At 50.0% G+C, this 19,944-nt stretch overlaps 1 protein-coding gene across 6 annotated transcripts in view; it reads left to right on the top strand.

Moving 5' to 3' along the window:
• KAT7 (lysine acetyltransferase 7) overlaps positions 1–19,944 on the top strand; it is a 1,354,088-nt gene that overhangs the window by 1,185,916 nt on the left and 148,228 nt on the right. The gene's annotated exons all lie outside the window — the stretch shown is intronic.

Below are 19,944 nucleotides of genomic sequence, written 5' to 3'. Positions count from 1 at the left end.
AATACTGAAAAGCCAAACGATCGAAGTCCTGACAGACAACACCACCACAACCTGCGAAAGCAGGGAGGTATGAGATCTAGGGCACTGTCCAAGGAGGCCCAATGGACATGGCACTGGGCCATTGCCAACAGGATCAGCATTCAGGCATTCCACCTTGCAGGGATACACAATAAGGCAGCGGACAGCCTGAGCAGGAAAATGCCCCAAAACCATGAATAAGAACTCCACTCCACCACGCTGCAGCCCCTATTCCAGCAATGGGCCCAGCCAACCGTGGACCTATTTGCCACGATCCACAGCAAGATGTGTGCCAGGTACACCAGCAGGACGTCCCAAAAGGGCTTGATGGGAAACAAGTGCGCTTTTCCATGGGGCGGTCTCTTCGTGTACACCTTCCCTCCATTCCCAATCCTGCGCAGGACCGTACAATCAAAAGACACACCTGGAAGGTGATCCTATTCGCGTCAGACTTTATTCTCCAGGCCTGGTACTCCAATCTAGTACAGCTCTCCAGGGACAAGCCCATCCGACTCAGCAATCGACCAGACATCCTAACACAGGGCAAGGGGAAAATCCTACACCATGACCTTCAAATCACTTCACCTGACGGCATGACTGAAGCCTAAACATGCCGCAAGAATGTAGGCGGGTCCTAATAGCGACATGAACCCCTGCCACTGACAAATCATAGTTTGAAGTGGAAGCGTTTTTGCAAGTGTTGCGAAACCCAACGGCAACAGCACCAGGAAGGACTCGACCCACTCCGGGTGACACTGAAAGAAGTGCTGCCATACCTACTAGGCCTGGCCAAGCAGGGCCTGTCCCACAACTCTGTTAAAGTCTATTTGGCAGCCATCTCTAGATACACTAGATGAGAGAAAGGTGTCTCCCTCTACGGACGCAGACTCGTAAAGCATTTCCTCAAAGGCTTGTTTAGAAGCTTTCCGCCAGTAAAATTTATAGTGCCAGAATGGAGCCTCCATACCTTGCTTTCATGGCTCATGAGGGAAACCATTTGAGCATATGGCGCCTGCACCGCTAGGATACCTGTTGTGGAGAGTCGTTTTCTTGGTGGCTATTATGTCGGCGAGTAGGGTGTCGGAGCTGCAGGTCCTCGCAATTAACAAGCCCTACTTACGGTTGCAAAAGGACTGGGTACTTCTCATGACAAACCCACGATTAGTTCCCAAAGTACACACAGATTTTCACAAGAATTCCATGATGATCTTACTGGCTTTCTTTAGCCTCCAGCACAATCCCAAGCCGGTGTTAAAATACTACATTGACAGGACCCAGCCCTTCAAGAAATCAACACAACATTTTGTTGCATATGACCCTACAAATAAAGGGTTTTACAAAGGTAGCGGGCGCCCCTCTCTCGCAAGAACAGACATGATAACCTGTTCAGTGGTTATTAACCATTTGAGAGTTCGCAGCCACTGCTTTTACTCACTGTGCCTTTCACAGATGGGAAATATCCATTTGCATATCAGTCTTTGTCCTGCCCAGGGGCAGTCCAGCACCGAAATACAATGGCAATTCCAATCTGAACGAGAGTACCACCAGCAACCCCATACACGTGTTTCACCCTTGTTGGGGATCATCAGTGAGGTGAAGCTGATGCCTCTCTAAGCACAGTGAGAGGGAGACCACGTCTGGTTGCCCCCAGGAGACCTAGGGTTACCAATCCCAGGTTCCTTAACAAATAGTTTTACAAAGGTAGCGGGCGCCCCTCTCTCGCAAGAACAGACATGATAACCTGTTCAGTGGTTATTAACCACTTGAGAGTTCGCAGCCACTGCTTTTACTCACTGTGCCTTTCACAGATGGGAAATATCCATTTGCATATCAGTCTTTGTCCTGCCCAGGGGCAGTCCAGCACCGAAATACAATGGCAATTCCAATCTGAACGAGAGTACCACCAGCAACCCCATACACGTGTTTCACCCTTGTTGGGGATCATCAGTGAGGTGAAGCTGATGCCTCTCTAAGCACAGTGAGAGGGAGACCACGTCTGGTTGCCCCCAGGAGACCTAGGGTTACCAATCCCAGGTTCCTTAACAAATAGTTTTACAAAGGTAGCGGGCGCCCCTCTCTCGCAAGAACAGACATGATAACCTGTTCAGTGGTTATTAACCACTTGAGAGTTCGCAGCCACTGCTTTTACTCACTGTGCCTTTCACAGATGGGAAATATCCATTTGCATATCAGTCTTTGTCCTGCCCAGGGGCAGTCCAGCACCGAAATACAATGGCAATTCCAATCTGAACGAGAGTACCACCAGCAACCCCATACACGTGTTTCACCCTTGTTGGGGATCATCAGTGAGGTGAAGCTGATGCCTCTCTAAGCACAGTGAGAGGGAGACCACGTCTGGTTGCCCCCAGGAGACCTAGGGTTACCAATCCCAGGTAATCCCTGGGCAGGACAAAGACTGATATGCAAATGGATATTTCCCATCTGTGAAAGGCACAGTGAGTAAAAGCAGTGGCTGCGAACTCTCAAGTGGTTAATAACCACTGAACAGGTTATCATGTCTGTTCTTGCGAGAGAGGGGCGCCCGCTACCTTTGTTAAACTATTTGTTAAGGAACCTGGGATTGGTAACCCTAGGTCTCCTGGGGGCAACCAGACGTGGTCTCCCTCTCACTGTGCTTAGAGAGGCATCAGCTTCACCTCACTGATGATCCCCAACAAGGGTGAAACACGTGTATGGGGTTGCTGGTGGTACTCTCGTTCAGATTGGAATTGCCATTGTATTTCGGTGCTGGACTGCCCCTGGGCAGGACAAAGACTGATATGCAAATGGATATTTCCCATCTGTGAAAGGCACAGTGAGTAAAAGCAGTGGCTGCGAACTCTCAAGTGGTTAATAACCACTGAACAGGTTATCATGTCTGTTCTTGCGAGAGAGGGGCGCCCGCTACCTTTGTTAAACTACAAATGAAGGCAATGCTCTATCCAAACAAAGCATAGCAAGATGGATCTCACTGGCTATTTTCTTCTGCTACAAGTCGGTGGGGAAGCCCCTCCAGGCTCCCCCACATGAACATTCAACAAGAGCTACAGCGGCGTCCGCGGGATGGTGGTCGGGGGTCCAGATCACAGACCTCTGCCAAGCCGCCACCTGTCACAGTAGTGCGTACAAGGAGAGCAGTCCTACAGCGCCTGTTCCAATAAGGTATGCTCCTATGTATTTGTTGTACAGGGTGCTAGTGGGGCTTTTACGTGCATGCACCTCCTGTGTCTGTATACTGCAGCATAGTCTATTCACAGCATGTGAATCTCTCCAGCATTGGAACTTGCATAAGGAGTAAATTTCTTACCTGTAACTGCTGCCCATAACAAGGGTGTTAAGCTACAAAATGTAGGTTATTCTTGCCTAGGGAAAGGGGAATCAAAAAGTAACTGAGGATTCCCAGCCTGACGACAGGGAATATTCACAGCATGTGATCTATGAAAGATAGCAATGCTGTAGAACAGGAGTTACAGGTAAGAAATGTACTCCTTCTAGGCCTTCTGCACACACTAAAAAAAAATTGAACTAACAGGTGATATTGCACAATACTCCATTAATGCTGTAATGATGGAACCAAGGCACACGTGAATTTCCCTAACTTCAGTAGTCCAATCCCTAAGATGAATGGGGCTTTGTGCCCAAAAAGTCATAGGAGCCATAATGCGTCTCCCCAGAATGTGGTCTCTGCAGGTAAGTTCTTATTTACTTGTGTTGGTGATAGTAACCTTGTTGAATATCTTCAGTGAACTAAGGTAAGTAATGTGTCCTTATCATTCAGCAAATACTTCCCAGGTTCGTCGATCAAAAGACAGTGGAATGAACGGTTTAGGAAACAAAGGGGTTTATTCCCAAGTTTATCCTATGGAGGGGAGGATGGAGGAGGGCGAACAGATGCTTTGCATTTTCTTACCCCCTGACTACGAATTCCCAGTCGACTTGATTGGTCGACTGGTGGGTCGCTACAGATTTGATTTCCCCTCGTTGGTTCCAGAGAGAGTTGCCCAAGAACTGTGGGTGCAAGGATTATTCTGGTTAGGTCGAGATGCAAGATGTAACCCCTGGCAAGGAAGATCTGCAAGATTCACGATGCAGGTCTCTTCAGGACACTTCACAGGACAAGGGGAAAGCAAGTTCCAGCGACTGTCACCGCACAAAGACAACGGCACGTGTTAGGATTATAAAGTTACTCACTTTAGTGACTACCTTACTCATAGTCCCCTTTCCTCCATGCTTGTGGGACATTCCGTCCTTCGGGACAGGACCAGAGCACTTTTGTAAAAAAAAAAAAGCATAAAAATTTGAATTCTTTTTGTCCTTCTATTTTTATGCGGGGTACCGCACGTGGCCGTAACCCCGCCCTCCTGAGCTCCGCCCCACGCATCGCCCTTCAGTCCTTTTCTATTGCCAGATCTGAGACCATTTAAGCAATAATAGAGGATGCTTTTTAGAGGTGGCGGCGGGCGGGCATAACTATGGACTAAGAGTAAGGTAGCCACTACGGTGTGTAACTTTATTATACTCCTACGTCCCATCCCCTTTCCTCCATACTTGTGGGAAATTCCCCAGCACGCACCACAGTTAGCTCGGGTGGATGGAAACCCCCTTACTGGAATACATTTTTAAGGACAGCTTGACCAAACTGTGCATCTGCCCTGAAGCTCAGGTCCAAGTGCTTACAAAAAACTGATGGGGAAGCCTATGTAGCCGCCTTGATGATGGTTTCCCAAGGAACATACTTTTGGAAGGCAACAGCAGCTACTTTGCCACGTACAAGATGGGCATGGATGCCTCTCGGAGGTTGAAGACCCTGAATGGTATACACTTCCGAAATGCATGAGGCAATCCATCGGGAGATAGTTGCCTTAGAAGCAGGTTTCCCTTTCGGGTCTCTGAATGTGACGAAGAGTTGTGAGGAGCCCCTGAGTTCACTCGTTCTGTCGAGGTAAAACTTCAGGGCTCGCCTGACATCCATATTGTGTAAAACTTGCACAGCATCTGAGACAGGTAATGAGATCAATTGATTGAAATGAAAGTCGGTAACCACCTTGGGCAGGAAAGAAAGAAGGGTGCAGAGCACAACCTTATCCTTATGGAAGGTGAGGAATGGGTGTTCCACAGACAGAGCTTTGAGTTCACTTACTCGCCTCACCGATGTTACTGCGATCAAAAAGGCGACCTTCGAAGAAAGGTATTTGAGATCAGTAGTGGCCATGGGTTCAAATGGTTTATGGCATAAAGCGGTGAGGACCACATTCACATCCCATTTGGGATGAGGGTTGCATACCGGTGGAAAAAGATGTAACGGACCCGCAAAATGCAGATAAACATAAACACCCTGAAGCTGGAGGAAAGCCGCGATGACCGACATCATCTTCGTAAAGACACGCAGCGCCGAGCTGAGACCAAAAGGGAGCACACAGAACTGAAAATGTTCTCCTCCCAAAGAGAACCGCAGATATTTCCGATGCAGCCCCCATATCAGGATGTGCATTTAAGTGTCTTGAAGGTCCACTACACTGAGAAAGATTGAACTGCTACAGATCGAGGCTAGTGCGCAGGCCAGCCTGGTTGGGTTTGGGCACTGTGAACAGACGCGAGTAGAAGCCCTCGCCTTTCTCCCCAAGGGGGAACAGGTTCCACCGCCCTGTGGTCTAGAAGTTTCTGTACCTCGGCTCTGAGGGAGGGTGTCCCGATCTGTTGGAAGGGTGGGTTGAAGGATGGGGGAGGGGCAAGGAAAAGCCCACCCGAGTGATGGACAAAACCCCACCGGTCTTCGGTGATGGTCTGCCACGCCTCCAGATGAGACGAGATTCGTCCTCCCACGGGAGTCTTTTGCGATTTAAAAAAAATATATAATTTTGCTGATTTGTTGGCAGGGAGACTACCTGTCCCTGGAGAAGAGGCTGATGGCCATGAGAAAAACCGACCACCTTGCCGTTGTTTTCGGTGGGTCCTGCCAACCAGAGCTTCAGTTCGGCGTGCACGATGAACCTGAAACCCCCTGAACACAGAGAAGGACCGAGTCTGGGATCCTGGCCTCTGTGTATAAGGGGCCTTGGCTGGAGCTTTCGCCAAGACTGATAAAGATTTGGCAGTCTGGGTACTCGCTTCGGTCTTTGTAAGCTCCTTGTTGTTAGAAGAATTAAACAATTCCTCGCAGTCAAAAGGAAAGTCCAGTACTTTGTCTCGTACTTTCTTTGAAAACTGCCTCATGTGGAGCCACGCCTGGTGGGAGTTGTCAAGCCCTACCATAAGGCCTTGAGCTGAGGAATCTAGGTGGTGTGCTGCAGCTTCCAGTAGATCCTGCTCCGACACTCTGGCGTCTGACAAACCGGCTTTAAAGTCATCTAGCCTATCCGCAGAAATGCACTCCTGGAAATCGCCTAACTCTTTCCACATCCTCAGATTGGCTGCTGCCAGGATGAGCTCGGTGTTCGCTTGACGATGTTGGAGCACCGAATTGGCAAAGACCTTGTTGCGCAAGGAGTGCAGAAGTTTATCCTCCTTGGATAGGATCTGGGCAGCTGCCGTTAAGATGCAGAGGCCGGCTTGGACTGGAAGGTGGCCGCAGCCATGACCGTTGAGGACGGGAGCGGACAAACCGATAATGCTATCTCTTCAGAGGTGTGAAGCTTGTATCGAGCGTCAGTTCTCTTGTTGATGTGTAGCCCAGTGTGAGGTTCATCCCAGACTTTGCAGGCCTCGGCCAAGACGTCGTCCTGGAGGAACAGGCTGGTGGGCTCTTGAAGCGATAAGCTAATGGATCCTAAAAGCGCCCCCTCCTGAGGAGTGGGGGCCTCAGGTACTGGAATGTCAAGGAAGGCCATCATATCGAGGAACCCGGTCATGGAATGCTCTCACCGAGCGGGGCTGCTCATCACTGTCATGATCCGCTTGAGGTCCATCCAACGAGGCGGTAACAGAAGACTGGTCCACCGCGCATACCGCCTCAGGTTTTAAAGTGTTGTCCCGGTCTGCCGGGGCTTCTCTATACGAGACAACGGGGGCTGCGGAGGAAGAGATGGAGGCGGTCCAGAAGGAAGCGGGGGAGGAAGTGGCACCACCGGACCCTGTATTGTAACAGTCGGGCCGAAGGTGGGACAGGAGCCTCGACGTATATTTCCCTGAAAAGACGCTTGAAATACGCATTCATATGCTCAGAGTGCATGAGCATCTGAAACTTCCCAAAAAACCTGTTCTCAGCCCCAGGCTTTGGCATAGGTACAGGCAGAGGCTGCTCGTGAGGGGCATACCCCCATAAACGCAAGGAGGATGGTTCCATGAAGGCCCACCATCGGCCAGATCCACGTAAATTTGTGGAGCGGAAGCAGCAAGACTGTATGAGGCAGCAGTGTCGGAGCGTGCCAGTCAAATGACAGACGGAACGGGTTTATGTTGTCCTCATGGTGTGGAAAAAGCTGCTCAGCCCCAAAAGGAATGCCCCCAGCACCAGGCGGCCTGAACGTCAGTGTAAGAGCTTTATCTAAAATGGCGCTGTGGACCATGGAGATTGGGCCGCCATTTTGTTGACACCTGAGGAGAACTGCGTCACATGTGGAGATGAGTCAATAGTCTCCTCATTGGACTTCAGCAACACCTTAGCCTTGACACAAGGATCCTCGGCAGAGCTGGTACTGGGTGCTCTCAGATGTTTACTGGACATCTTCGAACCAGCCACAAGCTTAGCCTCCAGCGGAGGAACCTCGGCACAGCCGGTAGTGGAGGAGAAATGGTCAGTGGCCGTCCTCTTCGTCCCCTCAACAGAGCCGGTACCACCACGACCCTGTGCGTGGGACGGTTGGAGGGATATACCTCACTGACAAGACCTTCAAAGAGGATCTCTCGGATCTGTCAGTGCTGACTTTTGCTCAACAAGAGGAACCTCTGGGTTTAACCCAGTACGTAAAGCTCCCTCAAGAGGGGCCTTGAGCCGTGACTCGGTATGGAAAGCTTCAGAAATGGAGACCTCAGGGCGAACCCTGGTATCCAGTGCCACAGATGAACTGGGCTTAACCTTAGCACCCAAATGGTGAACCTCAGAGCGATGTCTGTTGCTGGCAGGACCACTGCAGGATCCCTCGATGAACACTCCGGTACGCCTATTAGGCCTCTGGGGCACCTCAGGGGAACCCCTGGTGACAGAGGTACACAAGTACCTCCCGGACCTGGAAGACCCCGGAAAGGAGTGCCCTGGCCAGGGTGCCCTAAAATGTAAAGAACTTACCGGGCGTTTCTTCTTTCCGTCGATGAAAAGCTGGAGGTGAGATGGAGGTACACACTGAAACACCTCCTCCCACCGAAGAAGACGCTGGAGTGCCCAGACGGAGAGGGAGTCGCAGTAGAAGCACAAATCCAAACGATGCTCTGGGCCTAGGCACTCCAAGCAAATAGAGTGGGGCTCCACCCTAGCGAAGCAACGTTCGCATGAAGAACAGGACACAAATCCCAGATGCTCCAGCATAGACAGAGGACTAGATGACCGAGGAACTTGAGCAAGAAGCAAGGACAAAGGGAAGAAAAAAAACTCCCAGTGATGCTAGTGTGTCCAACCCGACCACGCAGAGGAAAAGACTGATGGGCGATGCGTGGGGCAGAGCTCAGGAGTGCGGGGTTACGGCCACGTGCAATACCCCGCATAAAATTAGGACAAAAATGTTCACATTTTGATGCTTTTTTACAAAAGTGCTCCGGTCCCGTCCCGAAGGACGGAATGTCCCACAAGTATGGAGGAAAGGGGACGGGACATAGGAGTATCCTCTTTACTGCAACTTTCCTTCCATTTCTATGGACCACCAAACGTTTTGCTTTTAGTTTTGTATCTGGCCAACTCTTTTTCCAGTGCAGGGAAGCCTTAGGCTTCCCTACACTGACTTTTGCTCATCTGTTATGGGAAAACTGATATGTCCTTCAGGCTGTCTGTACTTGGAAACATTGTTTCCCTTACTCTAGTTACTTAGTTCCTACTTTTAGTAACTTTGTTCCACTTGTGGTAATTTTGATCATTGTATAATGCACTTTACAATGCAGTACAATGGGGTACACTTTTTGTTTTGCCCTAGACTAACACGCAGAGGATTTTTGGTTACTCTAGGTGTGCAAAATGGACAATCTGGTGGCAAATGTGACTTTTTTCCATTTGTTTAGTGCGTTTCGTTTTAGCCTTACCGTGTTTGTCTACCTACTGTGGCTAGTGGTCAAACATGGCCGTGCCACACGTTTTTTCCCTTGTTCTTTGGCAATCTTGTCTTTTAGCTGCCTTCCTGGTCTGTGAGGCCAGGAAAATCCTTATATGGACTTCCATTGCAGAGGCTTTTGACGGGCTACCGGAGGGCTATGTGTGTTTGCTGCCAGGAAGTGGGCTGGTACTGTCTGGTCCCAATCCACAAACTGGTGCAAGTCTGAGTGGTATGCATGAGTTTTTCCGCCAGTAGTCCTGATTGGAGCACTGCTGGTGTGTGCGTGTGTCTCAGATCTGTATTTGGCTAGTGGAAGTTACCGCTCTTACCTGGCTTTTAGGATACAAAGACCCCTCCACCCGCTCTGGAGAGATCCTGGAAGAAACTGAAGGAGCCAATACTGTCCAGCTGCAAGACTTGCAAGGAGGCCGTGGACCGTTGGAAGGAGGCCTGGCGACCAACTTCTGCTGCTGTCCTGTGGAAGATATCTAGCAGTCCTGCGAAGGAGCTGTAACCCTTGGAGTGGAGGGAACACCCATTCTCGACATCGGCTCAGAGTCCTGCGAAGAAGAGGGTTCGGAAGTGCCCCTGGACCACCCATTGGTTGGTCAGCTAGAGTTTGGGTACCGTGCTGCAGACGTCGCCGTTCTGAGTTGAGGCCTGGAACTTGGGAGGATCTTCAGATTGTGCAACACTACTTCGCTCTGCGGAATTCTGTGGTCCTAGCATCAAGAGGACCCATGATAGGAGGGAAAGTCTGGCCACAGCATGTGAATCTCTTGCGTCGCCTTGCATCAGTGACAGTTGTCCGAAACTGCTTACCTGCGTCCAGTCCTGTCCTGAGAGGGGCCCTGCATCGAGTTCTGCTGCATTCTTAAACTGGACCTTGCACCAGCATTAGACACCGACGGGCGAACTGCTTGAACCTGCAACCCCTGGGAATCGAGGGCTGAGGCTGACGGCGGGAAAAGCAACCTTGGACCCTCTTCAATCGAACTATCAAGTCATGTGAAGAATCTGAGTACGAGGGAGAGTTGTAGCAATACTTACCTGCACCCCTGTTGGCTAAGATTTTCATAGCAATGTTAAATCTTCCTGACCTGTGTCAACCCCAAACCTTTTGCTTTACTAGTGGATTATTTTTCCCTATAACTCAGTGAGTGGGAACCTTTTTCCGCACTTGCAGATCATTTTACTCTTTTTATGGGTGACATTTTAAGACTCTCCATAGTGTCTTTTTAATTGGATCCTCTTTGACAACTTTTTGCACCTACTGCCTATTGATACAGGGTTGCCCTTGGAGCGTCCCGTTTTAACGTTCTCTGACTAACCGTGTGAGGACTATAGATCCCAATGAGAGAAAGGGTATGTAATCCTCTCTAACCTTTATTTAGGTGAGACCAGCACACCCTACCTTATGTGGCGTGTTGGGGAGATACAATGTGTATCCCCTTCGAATGTATTGTGTCCTCCTATGTATTCCTCATCTTATATCTCCATATCCAGCTTCTACTGCTTTGGACATTTTTTCCGCAGAGGGCGATGCCTGTTGACTCGATGTCCCTCGGAGGCCTCTGTCTTGATTTCAACGACATCGATGGTATAAAGCGCGTGCAGTGACCGTTGGCTTCAGTTCTGTTTTTCTGTGAAAGCTATCGCTTCAGATAAGATGCACGCACTTTGGTTGCCTATCGAGAATCTTTGAGTAAAAATCATAAAATGGCATTGTCATCGGAGTCTTCAACTCTGAGATCGGGGTTTAAGAAGTGCCAGGACTGTGGAGCAAAGATGTCTCTTACAAATCCCCATCAAGTGTGTCTGTGGTGCCTCGGTTCCTCTCACGCTACCTTCAACTGTAAGGCCTGCCTCTCCAAAAAAGCGAAGAGGAAAACTAGCGGCAGGTAGGTCAAAATCCCCTTTGACGACTCTGTTGAAAAGACAGTCTCCAGATGAGTCGATAAATATTCCTCCTCGTCGAAAAGATAGAGATCACGCATTGGTTCTCACCACTCGTCATTTTCATGATGTTCGAAGAAGATGCACCATAGGTCGCCGTCTTTGTCGGCTGCGAGTTCCTCCCCAGAACGGGTTGAATGCCTGACGAAATCAGCCTCCCCGGCTGAGTGGGAGAATTTCAGAGTAAAGATGATGAAAGTTTTTGAGAATGCGGCCTTGACCCCCTCGAAGAATTATGAAAGCAATGCCCAGGTCGAACAACTCGACAAGAAAATAGATCAGGGCAAAACCCATGCGCCCTATGGCACGGGATGCAAGGGAAAAATCTCCTCGAGAGCGGTCGAAGGATCACTCAAGCCGAGACAAATCGTCCTCGAGGAAGAAGTCATCATTGCCATCGGCACCAAAAGACTCCTCGTCGGACCCTAACAAGTTCTCGACGTCGAAGCCATCAAATATCTCGGTAACCCCTTAGAAGATTACAGAGAAAATATATGCACCACTACCAAGAAAGGATTTCTTTCACTCTTTTATTTATGAGGAAGCAGAACATTCCTCTGATGATTCACGTCCCTTTGGTCTACCATATAGAACACCTGGGGTCCCTGAACCATTAATCTCAGAGGAATTAAAGTTGAAAACATGACAGGAGTCCTTGTAAAATGCACGTGGACTAGATACGTCCCCGGAATTAGAATTTGGGAGACCTGATTCTACTGACCATGCAGAAGGGTCTTACATTTAATGTCCAGGGTGGTAGAATACATGGGATGGAAAAGACCCACACCTATATATGAGCAGGATGACCTTACTGACGCTGGTCGGTCAAAATGTCGAAAATAAAATGTAGAATGACAATAATGTCGGAAAAAAAATGTAGAAAAAAAATGTCAGATTCCCTTTTTTAATTATATATTTATTTTGGGGTCCGGGAATAAAAAAAATGGGTAAAACAAAAAAAAGGGAGGGTTTTTTCTACATTTCTTTTTTGACATTTTGACTTTCTACATTTTGTCTTTCTACATTTTCACTATAAACCCTTACTGACATCCTAGATAAAGGACCCCAGGAGGATCCTATTCTTCCTTTTCATGTTGCACATCAAAAATGAGTAAATACAAACTGGTAGACGCCAGAATTAATTCCGGTAATAAATAATAAAAAAAACATCCAAATACAGTGCGTCCAGTAGTGACCCCAGTTATCCGATGAAACATCCCACTCCTGAAAGTTTGGTGGTATAGGCTGCCACATCCACCTCAAGACAAAATGCATACCCGACTTTTCGCCTAGACAGATGACAAGCATTACAACGCTTTGGCCAAGAACGTTTTCTCTGCTGGAAGTATGGCCCTACAGTCAGTGAATGCCACCTGCACTTTAGCCAGATTCACTCATACTATTTGGGAATGTATAGCAATGGCTGTGAGCATATCCCCGAAGGGGACGAAAGAAACAGATTTTTAAATCTAGTTAAGGATCGGAAGAACACGATGTGCAAATCCCTCCAGACAGGTCTCGACACTGCTGACAGTATCAGCATGTCCATGGCGGCTAGTACATTAATGCGCAGATTTGCCTGATTAAAGTCTGGTTTTGCTCCAGATGTGCAATCCAGACCTCTTAATATGCCTTTAGATGGCGCACATTTATCTGGTAGCAAGGCTGACGAGAGCCTGGAGAAACTGCAGGCTTCCAAAGCAGCAGCAAAATCACTTGGTGCTGCTGTTAGACAGCCACAAACCCGCCCCACCAGTACACCTTGGCGGGGTAGGTCCTTTTGCTTTTACTCCTCAGTTGGAAGGGGAGAGGACTGTCCAATCAAAGAAGTCCAAAAAAGATTCCCCTCTGATGGACGGGTTAAGAGGTAATAGCACCACACAGGCAGCGGCTACTTTACCATCTATTGCTCCAGCCTCCACAAAACTTCACGAGTCCCCAGTGGGATGCAGACTCTCACTACATCTGCATGGGCATTGGAAACAGTTGCCCGGGGTTACTGCCTTCCCTTTCTAAAAAAAAAGCCTGAGTCGGCCATCGGGGATCAGCTCTTTCAAAGTTCCAGATCTGCTCTTTATGCAGGAAAGTTTGACCCTGCTAGATAAAGGTTCTATAGAACAAGTACCTGTAGCAGAGAGGAACAAGGGTTGGTACTCCTCGTACTTCCTAATCCCCAAGAAGGACGGATGATTGAGACCCATTTTGGATTTAAGAGACTTAAACAAATTCCTCTGGATGGACAAGTCCAACATGGTTACCCTTTCTCAGATCCTTCAGGCCCCCCAGCTTCAGGACTGGATGGTATCATTGGACATTCAGGATGCTTACTTTCATGTACCAATCCATCACAAGCACAGACAGTACCTGAGGTTCGCCGTTGGCGGTCCTCCTCATCAGTTTTCGATTTCTGCCATTTTTTCGCTGACCTCTGCCCCACCGGTTTTCACCAAGTTGATGGCGGTGGTGGCAGGGAGTCTCAGCGAGGGGGATTCACGTCTACCCCTACTTGGACGATTGGCTGATCAGGGCCAGTTCGCACGAACAGGCTCTGGATTATCTCAGCTACACCTGCCCTTCCCTCCACAAATTGGGCTTCTACATCAACTTCAAGAAGTCCCATATCATACTATCTCAAAGGCTTCAATTCATTGGAGCAGTCCTAGATGCATCCCTGGGAATATCCTCGCCACCAGTAGTGAGGGCTCAACACATTCTGCCAATTGCCACCAAATTCCAAAGTGTCCAGCATTTTCTGCCTTTGACTTTGAGGTTGCTCAGCCTCATGGCATCCTGCATTTTTCTGGTGCCAGAGGCACGCCTGAGAGTGAGATCTCTCCAGTGGGATCTCAGGACTCAATGGTCTCAATTCTCAGGCAGGTTGTCGGGTCTCCTTCAGGGTTGCACAGGATCTCCTGTGGTGTGCCTGCGAGGACAACCTTCTGAAGGGAGAACCTTTTTGGCAGCCATGGCCGGAGATAAAGGTAGTAACAACGCCTCACTCGAAGGGTGGGGAGCACATACCAACAATCTGACAATCAGCAGTTGTTGGTCTCCATTGGAGTCCAAACTACATATCAATTGTTTGGAGCTGAGGGCAATCAGACGAGCGCTGAAGGCCTTTCTGCCCTCTGTGCTGGGAAAGAACGTCCTGATAATGACAGAAAACACAGTGGCCATGTACTACCTCAACAAGAGAGGTGGTGTAGGGTCACTACCACTGTGCAGAGAGGCAATGCAACTCTACTTCTGGGCAATTCAAGAAGGAATCTCTCTATCGGTAGTTCACCTAGCCGGAGTGGAGAATATGGCGGCGGACGCTCTGAGCAGGCAGCGCCCAGTCTCTCACAAGTGGGAACTATCTCAGGAAGTCCTTCAAGAGATCTTCACCCTTTGGGGAACCCCTCAAGTAGATCTGTTGATATCAGTGCCAACCGGAATTGCAAGTGGTACTGCTCAAGGGAATTTCCCCTAAGAGAAGCTCAAGGGGACGTGTTCATAGTGGACTGGGAATTTCCACTCTCGTACGCATTTCCTCCAGCCCGTCATTCCTCAATTCATCAGGAGGTTGAGGAGGTTCAGGAAATCCATGATCCCTATTGCTCTGGATTGGGCCAGCAGGACGTGGTATCCGGACATTCTGGACATGTCCATCTGCCCTCCAATACGTCTTCCTCAAAGAAAGCTCTCTCTTTCTCTCTCACTCACTCACTCACTCACTCTCACACTCTTTTACATGCAGTACACCTATGGTTTTATCATTCTTATTACACCTGGCCAATCTGGGGCTCCAGGTTGGTACAATAAAGGGGTATCTGGCAGCACTCTCTATTTTCTAGTGCTCCTCTGAAGAGGTATCTTTCTTCAAGATCCCACTTGTGATACAATTCTTAAAAGAACTGACAAATACATTTCCTCCAGTCCCATTTCAAGTCCCAATTTGGGACCTCGACTTGGTTCAGACATATTTAATGTGAGCTCTTTTGAGACTATCCCTTCCTGTCCTTTAAGGTTGTTTACTTAAAAAAAAAAAAATCCTTTTAGTGGCCATCACATCAGCCGAAGAGCGAGTGTACTTCAGGCCTTGTACTGCAAGCCTCCTTATACAATCTTCTATAAGGGTCCTTAAGGTTAAACCTACCTTCTTACCTAAGATTCTATTTTACCATCATTTTATCCTCCTCATCCTGGAAAGGAAGAGGAGAGGTTACACAGGCTTGATCCAAGGTGTGCACTGAGTTTCTACATCTCCAGAATGTCTAAACTAAGACACGATTACCAACTTTTTGTAGGCTATAAGGGCCACAAGTTGGGTATGGCAATTTTGGAAACAAATCTTATCAAGTTGGATCATTTTTGGAATATCTGATTGCTACAGACTAGCAGGAAAGGATCCTCTGGAGGGTCTTGGAGCTCATTCTACCAGGGGCATGGCTACCTCCTCTGCATTACAGAGGGCTGTCCCGATTAAAGATATTTGTGCAGCAGCCACATGGTCGCCTGTACACATTTTTACCAAACACTATAATCTGGCCTCTTCTTCAAGCCTGGAAGGTTTATTTGGAAAGGCAGTGCTACATTCTGTGCACACAGACCTATAAAGGAACTCCTAAATTACCTGGAGTCTGAAATTTCTGATTCCCTTATCCAAGAAAACATACACTGCTTTGGGAGCCTATCGTAAAAGAAGAGGAATACGTGGGAGGACACAGTCCATTCGAAGAAAAAGGTACTTAACCATGGTAACGTTCTTTCGACTGGATGGTCCTACCACGTATTCCTCATCGCCCCTCTTAACCAGCTCTGTATTAGATTTTATCCATGTGATATCAGTCTTTGCTCTTTTAGGAGTAACAACTGTTGGGTGTTGTGTATCCTATACACGTTTTAAAAAAGGGAACTGCAGCCAACGATTGCTGTGCGCGCTTTATGCCAACGATGTCATTGAGATGGAGGCCTCAGAGGGACATCGAGTCGACCGACTTTCGATGCGCAGCACCCTCTGCTGGAAAAAATGTCTACAGCAGCTGAAGCTGGATATGTAGATATAGTAAGATGAGAAATACGTGGGAGGAACATCCAGTTGAAAGAACGTTAACGTGGGTATGTAACTTATTATTCAAAGGGATTGTGTCCTCCGACGTATTCCTTATCTTTGACAATTCGTCTCCAGCTTGCTGGCCACGGAAATTGTTTCTCTATAGAGGGCGCTGCGCATCGACGTCCGCCGAGTCGATGTTCCTCGGCGGCCACTGTATCGGCGCCGTCGTCACCATGCCCATAAATAGCCGTGCTTGGCATCCGTTGCTTAGTAACGTTTTTCACGCTTCGTGGGGCCTTGGAATATCGTTGCTCAGTTCAGTCAGATAAACCTTCTACATTTACTCAAATATAACCAACTCGTTCTCGATGGCATCTTCATCGGAACCGACAACGCCGCGATCCGGCTTCAAAAAGACGAGACTGCGGTAAAAAAATGTCGCTAACGGATCCACACAGGATCTGCTTGTGGTGCTTGGGAGCCGAGCACCATTGTTCGGAGTGTGAGGACTGCATGTCCATGACGGCGAAAGCCTTGAAGGAGCGCAAGGGGAAGCTCGAGAGAGGTAAGTCAGTCAAAACCTCCTCGAAAGTTTATTCGGCTGAGTCGAGGCATTCGTCTCCTTGCCGTCGGAAGCATTCGCATTCTAGATCTCGAAGTAGCTCCCACCATTCGTCGAGATCGAGACACTCAAAGAAAAGACGTTGAAGATCCCCTTCCTCGTCATCTTCTGTTTCCCCAGAAAGGGTCTCCTGCCCCACAAAACACAGCTCTCAGGCTGAGTGGGAGGAATTCAGGAAGAAAATGCTAAGCGTCTTCGAGAAAGCGGCCTCGACCCCCGCGAAGACAGCTGAGGGTGATACCCCGGGCGAAAAACCCAAAAAATCGAAACGCCGTGAGTCGTTGCACCCGGCGAAAGATTCCACCCGAGAGCGCCACGGGCCATGGGGTAAGAAGGCACCGTCTTCGACGCCATCGTCGAAGATCCCTTTGACGCATGGATCGGCGCCATCGACGCCGTTGTCGAAGGGTTATTCGACGCATCGGTCGATCGACTCGATGCCATCATCGACGCCGATGAAAGAGAAAACCATGGCTACTTCACAGCCAACGGTGATACCAAGAGCCTCCGGCATGACGATGAGACCGTCGTCGACATCCTCGAGTAGGATCCCGATCTTCTCGAGTTCTTCGAGGCCTCTTCCAGTTTTGTCAACGCCATTCTCGGCACCTTCGAAGCCTGTCACATCGGCGTCGACGACATCGACGTTTTCTCACCCAATAATGACGAATTCGAGGGGATTGGGTCCTCCGACGTATTCCATATATATGACATCTAATCAGCACAGCTGTGCTGCTTCAGAAACTTTTTCCTGCGTCGATGCGCCGTCGTCGAGGACCTCCTCTGACGTCTCGACGTCATCCGATGTGATAAGTAGGACGCACGACGCCCGTAGCCTCAGTTCCGTTTTTTCCGCGAACGTGTTGCTTCATAAATCTCGGTTAACGCCTCGACTCTTTGGAGTTCTGTTCTTCTCGGTTCTTCGAACCTGTTCGTTTTGGTGAGAATCTCCTTCGTGTGAAGATGTCTTCTACTTCGTCTTCGACCCCGCGTCCGGGCTTTAAGAAGTGCGGGGAGTGTGGGTCCAAGATGTTGGTGACGGACTCTCACGACGCCTGCCTCTGGTGCCTCGGGGAGGCCCACGACACGGATGACTATCGACTGCCAGTCGCTCACGTCCAAAGCCTTACGAGAACGTAAGAAGTTGTCGGTAGGTCGGGTGTCCAAGCCCCGGAAGTCGATTCGAGAGGAGAGACTCCGCGTCATCGTCGGAAGTCTCATGGGTCTCCTTCCAGGAGTCGGTCTCGCCACTCCTCGGCCTCTTCGAGGCATTCTCGGAAGCGCCGACAGCGGTCGTCTTCCAGGTCCTCTTCTGAGGACTCTGCCCGGCACGTCGCTTACCCCACCAGCCGTGCGATGCCAGAGGAATAGGCATCCTTCGGGAAGAAAATGCTGCCGATTCTCGAGTCGCAGGGTACTAAGCCGCCGCGCCCCCGAGTGGGGTCGTTCGAGAGACACCGCTCGCAAGAGTGGTCGGCACGAGTCACGGGAGAGGTCCCGTTCGGACAAGGGGACTCGTTTTCGACGTACCCCGTTCCAGGTCCCGGTCCTCGACGCGTTCGAGACCGTGTGCACCTGTAATGTCTTCGAGGAAGACATCGGCGTCGAGGGCGTCGACAGGCTTTCTCGAGGCTCCGAGGAAGTCGTCGAAGCCGTCGACGCTCAGGTCGTCGAAGGACACGCTCGGAGCTCCGGCTTCGAGGACTGTGTCGACGCTGTCGATGCTGGCAGCGCTGCATCTGACGTTGACGCCGATTTACTCAACGTCGACGCCAATCCTCTCGGCGCCGATGCCTGTTCTCTCGACGCCGATTCACTCGACGCCTTTCGAGGCCGGAGTTTCGGAGGTACCCCGTGGCACGGGGGAACCCCCTAGGTAGGCTCTGGTTAAGAGCAAGCATTCTCGGGTGCCTTCTTTTCGCCACCTGGAATATATTTCGGAGGTGGATGAAGATTCTGATGGCCTGGTTCCTAGTCAGGTTCCAGATGAAATTGTCTCGGGCCATAGGCAGTTTGACGATTTGAGGCAGTCACTGCATGATGCCAGTGGACTGGACACCTCTCCGGAGGTGGAGTTTTGTAGGCCTGAGCCTGGCTCTCATGCCGATTCCTCGTACCAGCGCCTTATGGCTAGGGTTTCCGAGTACTTGGGATGGTCTGCTCCCCCAGGGGAGCTTGTGCAGGATGATCTCACGGACATCCTTGATGTTGGTCCCCCAACTGACCTGGTACTGCCGTTTCATATGGCTCTACAGAGAAGGGTGGCGGCGGCTTGGACTGCTCCGGAGAGTCTCCCGGCGGTGGGCAGGTCCTTGTCGCGAAAATACCGTCCAGCCAGTAGCGACCCCTGCTACTTGACCAGGCACCCCACTCCGGAGAGTTTGGTGGTGCAGGCAGCCACGGCCCCGGCGAAGCAGGCGTCGTACCCTACCATCCCTCCTGATAGGGACGACAAACGTTTTGATGGCTGGGCGAAGAAAGTGTTTTCTTCTGGTGATATGGCGCTTCAGGCGGCCAACTCCATTTGTGCCTTGTCTCATTTCACACACACTCTGTGGAACTGTGTTGCGTTAGCGGCTGAACATATTCCCGAAGGGGACGAACGGGATGGTTTCCTTGCTATGGTCCAGGATGGTAAGGATGCCATGTGTGAGTCCGTTCAGTCGGGTTTGGACATGGCTGAATGCGTCAGCAGGTCCATGGCGGCGAGCACCGTGATACGCAGGTTTGCGTGGTTGCGAAGTCGGGGTTTGCTCCTGATGTGCAGTCCCGGCTCCTCAAACATGCCCTTTGACGGTGAACACCTTTTTGGCAGCAAGGCTGACGAGAGCCTTGAGAGGTTGCAGACCTCCAAAGCTGCAGCGAAGTCGTTGGGCGCTGCAGTTCGGCAACCTCCGCCTTTTCGTCCTAGGGGACAGCAATGGAGGGGTGGTTCCTTTCGCTATTACTCCTTCAGTAAAGCGAGAGGAGATGGCAGTCAAAGAGGCCAGCGCAGGGGTACCAGAGGTGGACGACAGGGTACCCGTGGTGCCAAGGCCGCTCGGGCAGTTGCCTCTTTGCCCTCAGGTAACGCCGCAGCTGCTACCACTCAGTCATGAGGCCATGTCCCATGGTTCGCCGGTTGGGGGAAGGCT

Source organism: Ambystoma mexicanum, chromosome 13, assembly GCF_040938575.1.
Source record: "Ambystoma mexicanum isolate Mex_15411 chromosome 13, UKY_AmexF1_1, whole genome shotgun sequence".
NCBI lineage: Eukaryota > Metazoa > Chordata > Amphibia > Caudata > Ambystomatidae > Ambystoma > Ambystoma mexicanum.
The sequence above is the reverse complement of the archived record's forward strand: the minus strand, read 5'-3'. Positions and strand labels throughout refer to the sequence as shown.